General features: G+C 38.7%; 1 protein-coding gene across 3 annotated transcripts in view; it reads right to left on the bottom strand.

Moving 5' to 3' along the window:
- Positions 1-15,534, bottom strand: part of LOC306832082 (homeobox protein PKNOX2-like) — a 107,616-nt gene extending 92,082 nt beyond the window's left edge. Inside the window, exon 1 of one of the 3 annotated variants that reach the window (XM_079356480.1) lies at positions 14,831-15,534. The gene's annotated coding sequence lies outside the window, so the exon portion shown is untranslated. The remainder of the gene's footprint in view (positions 1-14,830) is intronic. The other 2 variants (XM_079356479.1, XM_079356481.1) reach the window with 2 other exon arrangements.
- Positions 15,535-15,769: the final 235 nt, after the last annotated feature.

Raw genomic sequence — 15,769 nt, 5'->3', positions numbered from 1 at the left:
ACACTGCAGCTGCTTTATAGCTCCCTTTCAGCACAGCAACACTCATCATCCTTTAGAGATAACATTTACAAAGTTTCACAGAGAGTGGGAGGTGTCTTAGAGCTTGACTCAGTACTTTAAAGTCTGTGATGATTGAAGTCCTCTAAACTTTGTTTTTTGTATTCCTTATGGACGCCTCTTCACTTCGTTGGCTGCAAAAGTTTGTGTTTCAATGAATCTCAATGTGGTTTTGATCATTTGGAGATTTAACTGTAATTTTTATTCTCGAGTTTTGTGCTTTCTTTCAGTAAACGACTCAAATAACAAATATTTGAGTTAGGGTTATCACAATACTACATTGTTTAACTTACTGCCAACTTCCACACACTCTGTGTATTCCTTTGAAATTTAAAGAAAGAAAATTAATTTGAAGAAAGAGTGTCCTCAAATAATGTCATATTTTTCTCTCCTTTTTTTTACTCGTGTCTTTTTAGGATAAAAAAAAAAATGCATGTTAGTGCTGAGGAAAGATCATTATGGCCGTCCTTCTCAGACTTTTGGCTTAGGGTAGTGAAAGATGTCATCACCAGAAGAGCTTAAGGGCGAAAAAAAAAATAAAACCGAGTTGTTAGTGAGTGATGAAAGAAAAGCAAGCAGCCAAGGCTGTGTTTTCACAGTATCCTCTTCAGCACAAGAGCAGCTTCAAGTTAACTGTCAAACTTTTTATTCTGTAAATGAAACAGTGGACAAAAAGCTGATTCACCCTCTCCTCCTCGCTCTTTATTCCCCTTTTTTATTGGTGTCTAAAATTAAATTTAAGACAGAGACGTAAAACATGAAGTCTTAGCATTTTTAATCATCCCTATGTCTTTATTGGCACTCGGAGGCTAACTCCAGGCAAAGAATCAGAATTGGACTCTGTCCTGATTGGCTCCTCGAAATAAATAAATACTGAAATGTTTTCAAGCAAGGCAGCTCAAATGTGACGAGCATCCAGCAGCAGGTGTAACCGAATAAAATGAAATGTATGTTTTAAGAATGATTACTGAACCAATTAAACCAATTGAGATAACACGAGGCAGAATGTATCACGATGACTAAAATGCATCTCAGTTTTGCATCCTTTCTTTTTGCCATCAGATGTCGAGCAAACAGCAAACCATCCAATTAAATATTAGTAGTTATTTACAGAATGTTGGCCAGACTGATGAAATGCGCAACATGCCAAAATTCTCCTTGAAATATTTCAATACATGCTGAGAGAACGGTGTCCAACATGAATCCAATACGCAGTATTTATGCAATAATCAGCGCTTTTGATCAAATGAGGCCAGAATTTATACAGCTAAAATATGACTCTCCAATCCAATCCTGACCTCTGAGGGTTAAGAATGGGGTTGCTTAGTTAAAAACATGATAATCCACCTGAAACACATGTACAGATATTTACGATTTACATTATTTTAATATAGGTCAGGGAAGGGCAAGAAGCTTGAATTGGGCCATTCCCCTGTTAATGGATGGATAAAAAAATCTCTGCTGAATGTGTTTTTTGAAAATACAGGAGTGTGTCCAGACTTTTGGACCAAGGTGCCCCAAGTTGGTCTCATACTTATTCAGGGGGGCAACCTGGGTTTAAGTGCCAGGGGTCAAACGCTTCCGGGGAAAATGAAGCTGTTCTTAAACTGCTGAATTGTTCATTAGTTCTTTTATTCTTGAATTGTTAAAGCTAATGTGCTGATAAGCTTGCATCTCTTGCTCCTAATTAGCATAGATGCCCCTTTTTAATGCCCATATAAGGAGATAGGACTGCAGTGGGCCACATTGAGCTCACACAGGATTGAAAACAGAATGCAAGCAATGTCATTTAAATAAAAAATAAAAAAATCTATTGGAATCGAAATGCAAGAAAAACTTTAGTGGTTTTGAGGTGGAGGTATGTGCTGCTGGAAGTGAAACACAAACAAGCTGATTTATTTATCTATATTTAGTAGTGTCAGTAATTAATGGATGGTACCACTCGTTCAGAGTCATCTAAGCTAAGGAATCACTTCAGATCAAGTAAATAGGACAGCATCTGACAGCCTTTTGCAACATACTCCAGAAACATCACGTGAACACAAGTCGCACCTTTTGCTGGAATAATCCAATTATAGCTTGTTTTTCTTTTTTTTGTGACACCTGGTGCAGCCAATCGGATTTCATAGGGGCAGCGTGCCACCCAAGGTCACCCCTCTAGACACGCCCCTGCTAATATGACAAGAGGAAAAAAAGGATCGTAAAAAAGATCAAACCTGCTGATTTATGACTGAAATCTGGTCTGAAGTGATCACATCTGTGTTTCAGATTGGACACGATGGACGCAGCAGACAGCTGCCAAAGTCAAGTAGCATATTTGTCTGTCTCTTACAAAAGTCTCCATTATGCTCCTGTGCCATGTTATGTCTTCTGCATATTAACTTATGTCTGTTTAAGCCCATGAATCAAAAGAAGAATACGTTACTGGATACATTTTATTAGATGAGAAAATTCCCCAAACAGACATGAAGATGAACAGTCAAATACATGAAATGAAGATGACAAAAGCCTCATGGAAAATGTTTTTTTTTCTTTTCTGCGTTTCTCACTTTTCTTGAGTGTCTGCAACAACAATAAAGATCTTTGAGAGAGTGAACCTCTTATCGTGGCTCATATCCTAACATGCTAATTACCCCACACACAGTTTGACTTCATTTATTATGCATGAAATAATCTAATATGATGACTGTGATAATTATGCGCACATAGATAAGATAAAAGAGTAGTAACCAATTATGGCGCCGGAGTTGGGAAAAGTAATTATTCTTTGTAGTGGAAAGAAGTCTGGGATATGGAAGGGAGGAAAAAGTGCCTTTTTTTTATTCAGTTCACAGCGATGCAATTAACATGAGGAAACATGTCTGCACGGCCTGATAATGTTTCAGGAATATTTTCTTGATTAAGCATACAGTAGAGCTGAAATGCTTGGTTGTTGTGGAATTAAAGACGTATAATAAATTGTACAAAAATAAGACGAAAATAAATGCTGAGGTGAACGTGTTCATGCATAGATTCATTTACAGCCATGTTTTGTTTTTTTGGTTTTTTGGGTTTTTTTTTATGCTATGATGACTTTGCACACCTACTCCTTAGCATGAAACACAAATTTCACATTTTTACATCCGGATATAACAGGCAACTTGGCGGCAGCAAATCAAAAAAGATGCAAAACCAAAATTGATGTAGTGGTGCTTAAGACGCGTGCACTCACAAATCAGACGCGTGTTGTAAAGTCATTAAATATTACCACTTCTAAAATCAGAGCTGCTGTGCGGTTGGCTCGCACCGCTGTGCAAACACACTTAACGCAGCGCAGCTTTCTTTGACACATAATGAGCCCGCAACCACAAATGACGGGGAAACAGAGACTCTACAGAAAATTAAAGCTTCTGCAACTGTTTTGGCTGAAATTGATGCATAAATCAGACTCTTATATGATGGATTGTGGCAGCGTGGAAACAGAGGTTTGCAAGGCTTAATTGGTTTGCAGCCATTTTGCTTGTAGTTAAGAAAATAAACATCACAGCTGATCCTGGATGCTTTAGATAAACTGAAAACTCAACGCTAGAGATCAAAAACAGCAGGAAATCTAAAACAATAAAATGGGAGTTTCATATTGATGTTTAAACCTCCTAAAGTAGAAATGTACAATTTGTACAACTAAACAGGCATTTTCTGCAGGAGGATTATTTTACTGACCTCTAATTAAAACAACGTATCTGACTCAGTAAGAAGCGCGTCATCTTCACACTCCTCCGGAAAACTCCGTCACACATTACTGTAGTTGACTCATGATCACACTGAGAGTCGGAGCTGCATGCCAAACATGAAACTCTGAGAGGAGGAAACGAAGCTCTCACAAACAATGGAAAATCACTTAACAAAAAAAAAAAAAAAAAGGGTTGCCAGATTTTTAAATTCACACCAAACAGCAGCACAGTGGGGAAGTTGTACTTGTAAGCGTCTTTATGTAGGTATTCACCTAAAAGCTTAGGACATAATTGTGAACAAAGGAGACTGAAGTATCCCAGTCCTTCATTTGCTGCTCTGTATCTTTATACTTCATGTCAGAGACGCTTTAAACGTGATGAGCGCAAAATGTTCTGACTGTAGTGAAGCAAAGGGAGGAGAAGAAAAGGACAATGAATACGTCCCAGAACACTTGGGTTTCTAAAAAACTGGTTCTGCAGAGATTTGTTTGAGATATGCTTGTTCGAGAGATTTGTCAAACAGAGCTCACTTCATAACGTAAAGGGATACTTCACCCATTTACACGAAGCTATGTATCATTAGAAACATGGTAGTAGTGTTGAATGGTCGTGAATCCAACCCTCATTTTGTCCTGAGACGAGAAAAAATATGTTTTTCTTTGCTTGAAAGTTTTCTTCATGTGATACAAAAATCGTCATATTGCATCACATGAATAAGTATCCCTTTAACTACATTACATTAGTTCATGCACAACAACTTCTTCGTATCAATAATCTGTAAGGAGGGTATTGAGGGTAAATTAACTCTGAGTTAATGGCCTATTAGAGACATGACCATGTAGAATAAGGTATGAGTCAGCGATTAATATTTACTGATAAGCAGCCAGCATGCTACTAATAAGCATGCTAATTAACAACTGGTTAATGGTGAATAGTGTGAAGTTAATTTAATTTGAAGCTCCACAAAAAAAGATGTGTGAAGTTTCTTGTTTGAAACCCTCTCTGATCCTGTTTTTGAAACGCCTCTATTTCAGCTCTGCTCAGAACAGGCTGTTTCTGTGTCTGTAGCTTTAAATATAAATAAGCTGTGTCTGACCACACCTCCTCTCTGGAAGGGCTCAGGTGGCTTGGGCTTTCTCACTCCATGTCCTATTGGTTATGGTGAGATGGCAGACTCAGAGGACAGAAAAAACCTAGCTTTGGGAGTGTCACACACCTGGGGGAGGATTTATAGCCCTTTGTGATGTCATGAGGGGAAAATCTTCACATTAATGTGTATGGATAGATTAGCTTGAACTGATCAACACTTTAAATAGTAGCCTCTGTCATCAGTGTGTGAATGGTTAGGTGTCGACCTGCAGTGAAAAAGCACTCTGATGAGTCAGAAGACTAGAAAAGAGCTATGAAAGCGTGGGTCCAATTACCATTTACAATTTTATTTAAAAGATTCTTCAATTAAACAAAAATAAAATAGCTGTGATTTCTCTTCACTTTATAGAAGACTTTTAATAGAGCTGTGACATGAAAAGTACCTGCCATCACAAAAAAAAATGCTTGTATGGATCCTATCAATCACTCTAACCAAATGAATATTCTAATGGGACAGACATGCTGTGTGTGTTTTGTCTTCATTTGTTTGTGGCACAGAGGATGTTAGCAGGTAGCAGGAAACGCGCCAAAATGTGTATTTGGTTATTTTGTGTTGAACACACCTCAAACATCTTTGTGTAACATTTCGACTTTGAGCTAACATGGGACTTTATGTTACATTGTCAGAGACATAGATCCTTTTGGCACTAATATTAACGTACATGGACTGACACATCCAGAATGCCAAAGGCCTGAATGAAATATAATACAGGAATAAAACAGTGTAGTCCTTCTTTAATATTTTAAGAGCGACAAGTCCCCTGAAACACCATAAAGGATGCGGCCTGCCCGGGGAAAATAAAAAGCTCTTCAGCTGCAGCCCATGCTGTCATAAAATCATGACACTTTTATAGCCCGAGACAGAACTACATAAAAAAAAGTCATTTGCAGATAATAAGAGCGATCCCTTAAAATGCATTAGAGCAAATTACTCTGTCCTTGCGACTGTACAAGGCTTTCTCTAAAGTGCGTTGATAAGCTGCAGTTTGAGCCGAGAGCCCGCACACTAACAAGTGTTTCATCTGGCGTCTGCAGAGAACACTCCAGATTAACTGCAAGGTATACAAATGGATGTGAAGAGAAAGCGTCTTTTGTTAAAGTCGAATGTCAAAATAAAGGAGCAGAGACTGAGAGAAAATATTGTCCTTCAGATCAATGGCATCCTGGAGAGCAGGAGGCTCAAACGTTCACATGAAATGTGAGTGGCGGAGAGAGCACCACTTGAATAATATCTTTGGAGGCGAGTCTGAAAAAATGGAGCCGCAGTCCAATAAACAGCCTTTTGGAGGTCACAACTCTCGAGATGTTGAATTTCTATTCAAAGTGTAGCAAACTTCAAATAGACGCGATGCCAAAAATCAAAGCAAGGTAATTTAAGAAGTACATCAGACACCTTTTCAAAACATAATGTTTTTTTGGGGGGGGAGTTTTGGACGTCTTTGGCATAAGTTTGTTTGGCTTAGACAACAGATGAGCTCTGTGTCCTGGTTACTGCTGTAAATGAACACTGAAAAGAAAGCACTTTAAGAAGGTGATCAGAGATTCAAAAGCACTTAAGAAAAATCAAGCCTTTTGCTATGTGTAATTGGCAGCCAAACTTATTTGTTTTCAACTTTGCAATAAAACGAGACTCATCGAAAATCCACAACAGCGCGGGTGCTCATCAGGGCCAGAATTTAGGGAAAAAGATAAGAGGAAGTTTTTACTTTAATATACATTTTGAGACTATAGCCAGGACTTGGAGAACAAAGACAACCTTTCAGGTACAAAATCTAATACCAACTTTAAGAATTAAAAAATCTCAAGAAAGATTCTTTTGAAAAGGTCGCACAAGTAAACACATTACTTATGTACAGATACATGAGTCACGCAGTGGTAGCTGGCGCATTATTCTGCAAAGTTTGCTAGCTTGATGCTATCACATAATGTAGTAGAAAGTGCTATTAATGGCTAACTGAGTTAGCATCGTGATAATGATCTTTTTAATTTAGGAAATGATATTTTTTGCTGAAAAGTGTGAAGTGAAACGGGATGTTTGTGAAGTTAAACACTGTTCGTTTTAGTGCAGCCGTACAGTCAGTAACACTACAGTTGTGTCATTGGTCAACGGTAGATTGGCTAATTTAGCCCAAATTGTCAGAAAGTCAAAGGGGCGTGTCAAGATACCTGTCAATCATTGATACTACAGTCTGGACCCCATCTTTCGTTATTGTTTTGAGTGAGAGCCAGATGGTAGCGGAATATACATACTGTGAATGAAACGTATTGAAATTAATATAGTTGCCTCTATAAAGGTCCTAAAGTAAATGAGAGTATCAGCAATAAGGTAAATCATTTCCATAAAGTAAATGTTTTAACGCCTGACACTTTTGCGGTGAATGTGTCAGAAGGAGTGAGTCACTGCAGCCTCACAATGAGTGGTACGATTTACTGTTAAAATAAAGCAAGATGAGCCACAGCATCTGCTTAGAGATACATGCTACCACTTTGTCCTCTGGGGGCGCCAAAATCTACACTAACCGAATGTTTCTCAGCTTCTAGTTCTACTTTCTCGCTGCCTTTCTTTCAAGTGAAGTCAGAAATATGAATTCCTCCTACTCATTTTCCTCTTCTACCCACCACTGTCTTCTCTTCTTCTTTGTTGGCATTCTGACTTTACAAACATGATTAAATTGAGATCTACCTGTTCAAATTTGTTTCTTGAATCGCATTTATACTCCTTACTGCTGGATATAATTTAGCATTGCAGAAGAACAGCTCAGTCTTGGCTGAAGTTTATGCTAATTCAATTCGTTTAAATTTAATTGCATGTGTCCAAGCACATTTCATACTAAGGTAAACCCAATGTGCTTCACTGTAGGGAAAATAAAAACAAGCAAACAAAAGGCAAAGATAAAGCAAACAATAAAAAAACTAAACAAGCAAGTTCAGGGACACTGGTATTCAAATAAAACCTGTTTATAAAATAACCTAAAATTACCTAAAAATTACCTAAAATTACACAAACACACACACACACACACACACACACACACACAAAGAAAGCTTTCTGCCAAAAGCAAGAGAGTAAAAGATCATTTAATAGTGTTTTCAAAAGAAGACAAAATTTCCACAGACTTGAAGACAGACAGGAAGTCTGTTCAACAAAACAGCACCATAGTGACTGAATGGACCTTCGCCTGATTTATCAGGTACCATCAGGAGGCCTGCACCTGATGATCTGAGCGGTACTTTGGGGGCTGTAGTTGGTGAGCAGGTCATTGAGGAATCATACCATTTAGAGCTTTGTAGACGAGGGATGTGTTCGTTAGTCGACTAATAGCTGAGGCTGCAACCATAAACTTCTTGTAACTCAAGTTAACGGGCCTGCTCGTCTTGCTCCATTACCCGGATGTAAACAGTATTGTGTGACAGTATTTTGTTCTCGAAAATATATGTAGGCTGTGTCAGGTTCAACATTTAAAACAGGAATGTGGACAGGAATGAGGAATGTGGGCAACGCTAGCAGTGCTAACATTAGCCACACTTGGCAAACCAAATTACATTATTTACCAGCAGATCATTTTTAATAAATTGTGCAAAGTTTGACTGTGTTTTCTTACCTTCAGACTAGTCATTTGAACTTCATTTACATTTTTTTTACTCGACTAAGAAAATAGTTGGACCCTCTGTTTTGACTACAACTGGATTTTTCAGATCTGGTTTAATATGGTCTATTTTTGGCCCCTGTTAGCACTCTCGCCGCAGCGTTCTGGAGTCTGGAGTCTACCTGTTGATTTATTCAAAAGTTTAGCATAGAGAGCGTAAAGTAATCTAATCGCTGGCTGGATATGAATACATGGACTAGCTTTTCATAGTGAGCTCTGGACATAATACTGGATATGTTTTTTTAAGTGGTACAGGAAAGTCTTTGTTAAAGCTGTTACTTTGTGGGCCTACCATCAGAATTTCAGTTTTATCTTTATCCAGTTAAAAAAAAACAAAAAAAAAACGGAGACATCCAGTGGCTGATGTTAAATTAAACATGATCATACAGTAACATATGGCTGATGATTCAGGTGTCAAGTTTCAATCACTCATTTACATTTGGCATCACAACGCACTTCCACTCCTCCAGACAATATAGTGGAGGCAAATATTCATGCAGAGTGTGCAGACATTTAATTTAATTTAAACTCTTTTTAGTTAAAGAGAATTACACTGGAAGAGATTTTCAATAGCAGTGACACCAATTTTGGCCAGTGCATTTATTCATTTTTCGAGAGGAAGCAGGAATATGCTGCCTCATAGAGCTCAGTGGGATTTTCTTTGCTGTGATCTGCTGTTGAATTCAAATCAAATAGTTTGAACCTCACCCAGCTCAGCTGTTACCACGACGCGCAAATATAATAAATTCAGGATTTACTGGCAGGCTTCATATTTCTCTGTATGCAGCCCTGCTCATTTATTGGGATTATCTACATTCCTGCAGAGATAAGAAGCATGAGCACAATGGGGTTCACGCTCTTGTTAAGGGCCTTTAAATGAAGAATATATAATAAGCTGTTGCTAATTTGATTTTGTGCTTGATCCCTGAATAATAACCTCTGATGTCTAAAAATAACACATTTTTTTTATTGTTTGGTGGACTGCAAAAGTAATGACATGAATATGGTGAGACACAGTTTTTCTTTATATTCACCCACAGTAAACAGACTATGTGTGCATCCTGCTGCTGGAGAAACCTTCGGCTTTGTTGGAGTCCTGCTCTCTATGCCATGACTTCGACTTACTTTATGGAATGTGTCCCTGCTGGGTTTTCATTTCCTCTGTCTGAAAAAAAGGGAATGCAATCACAGTACTGATGCTAAAATCATTACCTAATGACTACAGCCTTTGTATGTGACTTCTTCCATGCTGCGTTCACTGCTCAAGCACACATCGCATTTTATCGTCTGGAGAAAAGCTTTTGCTGGAAGTTTGTTTGAAGAGGGTCTGCAGGGCCAAATGAATAAGACGCGCACAGCCTGATCAATGACTGAATCACATGAAGGAGACCATTATCGATTTTTCTTGAGTTCTGTTTTACAGGGAAACACGCAAGAAGAACCCATTGGCAGATGAGGCTTTTCCTGTTTGGATGACCTACAAAGTGAGAGCAGAATATGTTGTGTGGGCCTTTAATAGATATATACCACCACTGCAGTGTGTTTTTGTTAAAAAGCACATATTGCAGAAAGCACTGCTCAGGTGATTTGAAAAAAATTAAGCTGCATTAATGCACTCATTCAATGTTCTTTAGTTAGATGTTGCTCTCCCATCTTTTGGACAAATAAAAAGGGTGTTGTATTTCATTGCCAGAGCTAATATGGATAACTCCACCTTCAGCAACTAAATCACCCGAATACCTTAATTCAAATGACAAATGAGCCAAAGAACATTGCAATACTTATAAATATGGTCCAGACCATCAAACTCTACTTTTTATATGCCATGTTTTGTTTTGTTTAAGTAATAAAAGGCTAAATGGAATTAGTAGATGTTAAAAACTCATTTTCTGATTCTGGTGACGTCATGTGGATGCAGGCTGAGTCCATCACAGAGCTGAGATAAGATAGAACTTTATCAATCCCCAAATAACTTCTGGTGCCAGGTTGCTCCTGCATGAAACTACAAAATAAAGTGCTGCTAGTAGTTCTCTGCTGGTCTAGCCGCAAGACCACCGACATTCCTAAAAGTTTCCAATCACTCAGATTAATTTAATGAAATATAATGAGTTCGGACCTCAGCCTCAGATGGAACGTGACAGAACAAAGAGAAAGAACTAAACAAACCAGCTCAAACAGACGTTCACGTTTGTCTTCCAGGCACGCATTCCTGACCCAGTGAAAACAGCTTTGTGACCCACTTTTGAGTCCAGACCCACCAGTTGAGAACCACGGCTTTCTACGATACTCTCAGCATCATCTGCATAGCATTACACTGAACACACAGTGATCCTTAATTGTATTTGTGATGATGAAGAAATATCTTTTTCAACCTGCAGCCTTCTGAGGACAGACGGTCATATGTGAGCTAAAGTGCATTACAGGAAAAGGTCTGTTTTTAATTCAGATTCATAATTCTTCATATCAAGCTAGAGCTGTGGAAAAACAACACTTAATTTTTGCACAGTTTTGGCGGTAAAAAAAAAACGTTGTTTAAATGGCAAATATTCTGAAATGAATGACTATAAATAATGTTTGAGTCAACGTTTTTTGTTATCAGCTAAAAATAAAGTATGTTTGATTTTGTTCATGAGTACACTACTAGAAGCTCAAATTTGGACTTTTTTAACAGCTCTACTATACAGTTGTAAAAAAATATATATATATATTTCAATAGTATAAAGAAGACACGAGATAGTAACATCTGGTAACATTTATTGATTTATCCATTGGTTTCGACACACGTTTGTGTTTTAGTTACTGTAAACAGATAAAAACGGTTAGATCAAATAAACCTTAATTGTGCTTCGTATTGTTTTTTTAGGTTCACTTTATTATTGTTTATTGCACATGTCAATTAGTCATCTTTGTTATTGTATTAACGTGTTTCAAATGAAGATATCAGTCAACATAACTAAGGATTTATAAAATAATTTAATGTGAAATGAAACGTGTCATAAATGTAGCTAATTACCAAAAAACCGCTCTGTTTCTTTTCAGTCTCCAAACTCCTTCCCCGACCACATTCCTATGCTGGATGTGTATCTGTGACATCTTCATGTCCTTCCGGAAACAAAGCTCCGTGATGTTGACAGTATGGAGGATCATTATATTTGCCTGCTGCTCCTCTTGGAGCATAAATCAAGCCAATCCATCTCTCTCCGACCCGGCTCCCTGGTGGCTTACTTACAGCCATGCCAACGCAGCGCTGGCTGTGGAATGAGCAAGGGTAAGCATGCACGGGCTGTCCTTAAGCTGAGCCGCCTGACAGCATAAACAGGCCTCGGCCTCCTCTGGAGAGCAATAGGGATCAAGCGGGCTTAGTGGGCATGACCTGTGAGGGCCCAGACAGGGCCAAAACATGCAACACAACACAATCATCTTCAGGATCGCTGCACTATTGAACATGTGAAAAACTAGCACACATCACATTGCTTACGGGCCCAGAACAGGACCCGGATGCACTCCGCTGAGGATACCCGGCAGTCTAAAGCCTTATGAATAATTCTGAACATCCTCTCTGTTTTTCCTGCCTGACTTAAGAAAGCAAGGCCTTCAAAATTAGACATCTCAAATTCTGAGTGTCAATGTCTGGAATGACAAAAAAAAGCCCCATTAGTCTTACAAGACTGTCTAAAAATATGCGTTGATGTCGTTGGCACCATGCAGAGTAGAATTAGAGGCAAAGGCGAAGGAAATGACAAGACATTTGCTCCTGTTTTAATTTCCTCAATCGTTTATGGCCATACATAAATGCTTAAATTGGTTTGTAACATATGCTCTCCTCGCTCTGTTTACTTCCTTCATTTAGTGTGACTCAATCTCTTTATTAGTGATTATCCCCCCAAAAGCTGCAGGAATGCACAGCATCAACACCTCTCCATGTAATTTAGCCATATAGTAGGAATGAGAATATGCAAATAGTGTTGCAGCAGCAAATATGCCCCTGGGCTGCTTGTCCAATGACACAAATCATCAATTAAGATCTCAGCAGGGTTCTTGGGATAAACTAAATTGGTATTGTTTCTATCTGACAAACTGTAGATGCAGTGTGGGGTGTATCAGAAAAAAACCCCATCATTGATGGTGATTGGTAGTGATGCAGTTTGAGTGTGTGTGTGTGTGTGTGTGTGTGTGTGTGTGTGTGTGTGTGTGTGTGTGTGTGTGTGTGTGTGTGTGTGTGTTTGTTTGGAAATGTAGTATTCCCAAGTGAATTTTCCACTTTGAGATGCAGACAAAAGCTTTACAATCATTTGAATTGTGTAAAAAAAAGTAACTGGGCGTCTTTAGGTCTTTAAAGCAGCAACAAAAACAACAACAACAACAATCTCTTTTAAGAGCATTGACTCTCACAGTTTAGCTCCTCATGGGGTTTTAAGTTCGCAACTCTGCACCTGCCTTGTGTGTCTGGCCGAGGGAGCTAAAGTGGTCTAAATCGCCATTGTGATTTCTCAGGGAAGCAGATGATTAGTAAACAAACGGTTCAGGCATATTTAATTAAGCTAATGTACTCCCAATGCTCACACTCTAGTCTAGCAAGCCTCTTGTTTACCATGTTTACCATGGACAAACTGCAAATCAACTTTCACAGTTAAGTTTCAGTCCTATTATACGTTATGGACTTTTAAGATTACCGTTTCTGTGTACGTACTGGGACACTGACTTGATATGTGAAGGGCAGATGTTAAAGCTGCACTGCAAAAACTCAAACCTCAGCAAGTGTCTGTCTACTTTCTTGTCAAAAATATCTCATTACATTCATTATAAAGCAGCCGACGAGTCCAAATCAACATCTTATATTGCAATATTTTACTTTAAAGTCTTGAAATTAGACTAAAATATCTAAATTAGTTAGTAAATCTCATTTAAAGGAAAGGAACAAGTAAAGTGTTCTTGTTGCAGTACCAGATATTTACTCACTACAAGCAATTCAGGCCTTTTTCGCCTTTTATATCTTGTATTAAGATGGACTTTACAGGTGTGTATAAAGTGTATTGACGTATTTTTCACTGGAAATTAGACAAAGACACTTGCTGAGATTTGAGTGCAGCAATAGGCAGAGTAAAGTAGTGTAGACAGCTTGTCACACAGAACCACCAAATCACAACTAAAGCGCAGCTTAAAATCAGAGTCTTTTTTATTTACTGCAAGACTGCTACCATTAATTTAAATAGGACCTCTGTGTTCAAGACAAACTGCCCGAGAGACATGCGGGGCTCCGTCAAATGAGTGAAAATAGTCATAGGAGTAATTTGGAATAAAGTAGTCATCTTAAATAGAGAGCTGTGAGTGGCACACAAAGACGGCCAGTGTTCAGTCAGAGAGGGTTTTTGCAGCACAGGGAAGGCTGAGAGTAAACATTAGACCTCAGTGACATGCAGCAAGAGGAACACTTCAATCTGAGATAAATTCACAAAGAAATGCATCAAGGATAAGACCCTTTTTTTGGAGCTTTTAAGAAACAGATGTGTGGGAAACAGTTGTGCTTTGCTGTGCATTTCTCTGTGGAGTAAAATTTCCTTTGAAAGCTGCGTTTTGTAAACAACAAACAGAAAAATGAATAGCCTACAGATGCCTGCCAAAATCTACAAATAAAAAACGTTAAATCCAAAAATCTATACAGAGACTAACTAAATGCAATATTTCCAACAATGCATCATATTTTAGTTTTTTCAATTTGACATGAATATGATCATTTATTTTTGCCACAAACTTAAACAACCACAAAAACATACAGAAGCTACTTTCGAGGAAAACCATTTATTATGACCAAAATTAAAGACAAAAAATAAAAAGGTGTCTAACTTCATAGCCACATCACACCTGTGCAGAAGATATTTTACAATGAAAATCTATTAGCCTACCGTTGTTTTAACGAATTGTCCAGTCAAAATAAGTCATTTTCACTCGATTCAAAAGCGCACAGAGTTGCCTTATCAATTGAGCAAATGTGTAAAAGCAGAACAACAATAACACAATGCGATTTTTTTGCACACCGTCAGATCTTCAGTGCAAATTAAGAAAAAATCAGAACTTGTTAATCCCGATGCTATAATTGACAATGCCGTCGAAATCAAATGCAGCTTCCCGCAGCAATACGCTCTATTTGTCCGACCACTCACTCTGATTTTCACTATTCTCTTAAAGCTCAACCTTTTTTTGCATAAAAGCTCACGTCACAAAATATAACAAATCCTAAACATGTGCACCACAAAACATTACCGACACCTTTTATTTAAATCCAAAACGCCGCATCAAGCAAAAGGAAATAAAAAAAATCCACTGGTCTTTCACTCCAGCACAAAAATGCATCTCCTCTGCTTTCCCTCTCTCTTTTTTCTCCCCCACCTCGTCTCCCTCTCCATCCCTCCCTCCCTCTCTCTAGCTCTTCCTCCCTCACTCTCCCTCTCTTTCCCTCCCTCTCTCCTTCTCTCTCTCTCTCTCTCTCTCTCTCTCTCTCTCTCTCTCTCTCTCTCTCTCTCTCTCTCTCTCTCTCTCTATCTCCCTCACTGTGGCCTGGCTGTCTGTCTGCCTGTATGAATAATGTCCTGCCTTTTGTAATGAAGGGGGGGGTAAAGGGGAAAAAAGGACGCTGAAGTGGTGAAGCCCTGCTCCCATGCACTGACATTGAAAATGAATGACAGCTTACCTGCATGCCAATCTTCATCAGACTGACACTGGGCTGACAGCACAGCCTATACTCCTCCACACAGCCGCTGACGTCACCAATGCCAGGCCCCTCCCACCTCCATCTCAATCTCCGCTCCCCGTTTTCCCAACACCGGGCTGCTGATGCCTTCCAGTGTCCGTGGGAAATACGGCAATCGAGTGTGGGGCTTCGCGAGGAACGGTATCCACCGCAAACATTATTCACTCCAGATACAGGCAGACTTCACAGACTTCAAATACTGCTTCAAAGCATTAACCAGAAGCAAAAATAGGCTTTATGCCTCTCATTCTTATATCTGGTTGTTCCTATAAAGTACTCTGCACTATTTATTTAAACACCATTTGCACTCTTCAATATTTTAACTGTTCTCGTATTGCTTTCTGACGACAAAGTCGGTGCAGTTGTAGACTACAAAATAAGTTTATGTTAATGTAAGCTTTCCTTTCTTTGACTACAGGCTATGAAACTTTTCAAGCACTTTAAAACTGGAGTCAAAA

Source organism: Symphodus melops (genome assembly GCF_947650265.1).
Source record: "Symphodus melops genome assembly, chromosome: 11".
NCBI lineage: Eukaryota > Metazoa > Chordata > Actinopteri > Labriformes > Labridae > Symphodus > Symphodus melops.
Note: the sequence above shows the minus strand (reverse complement) of the source record. Positions and strands in the feature narration are given on the sequence as shown.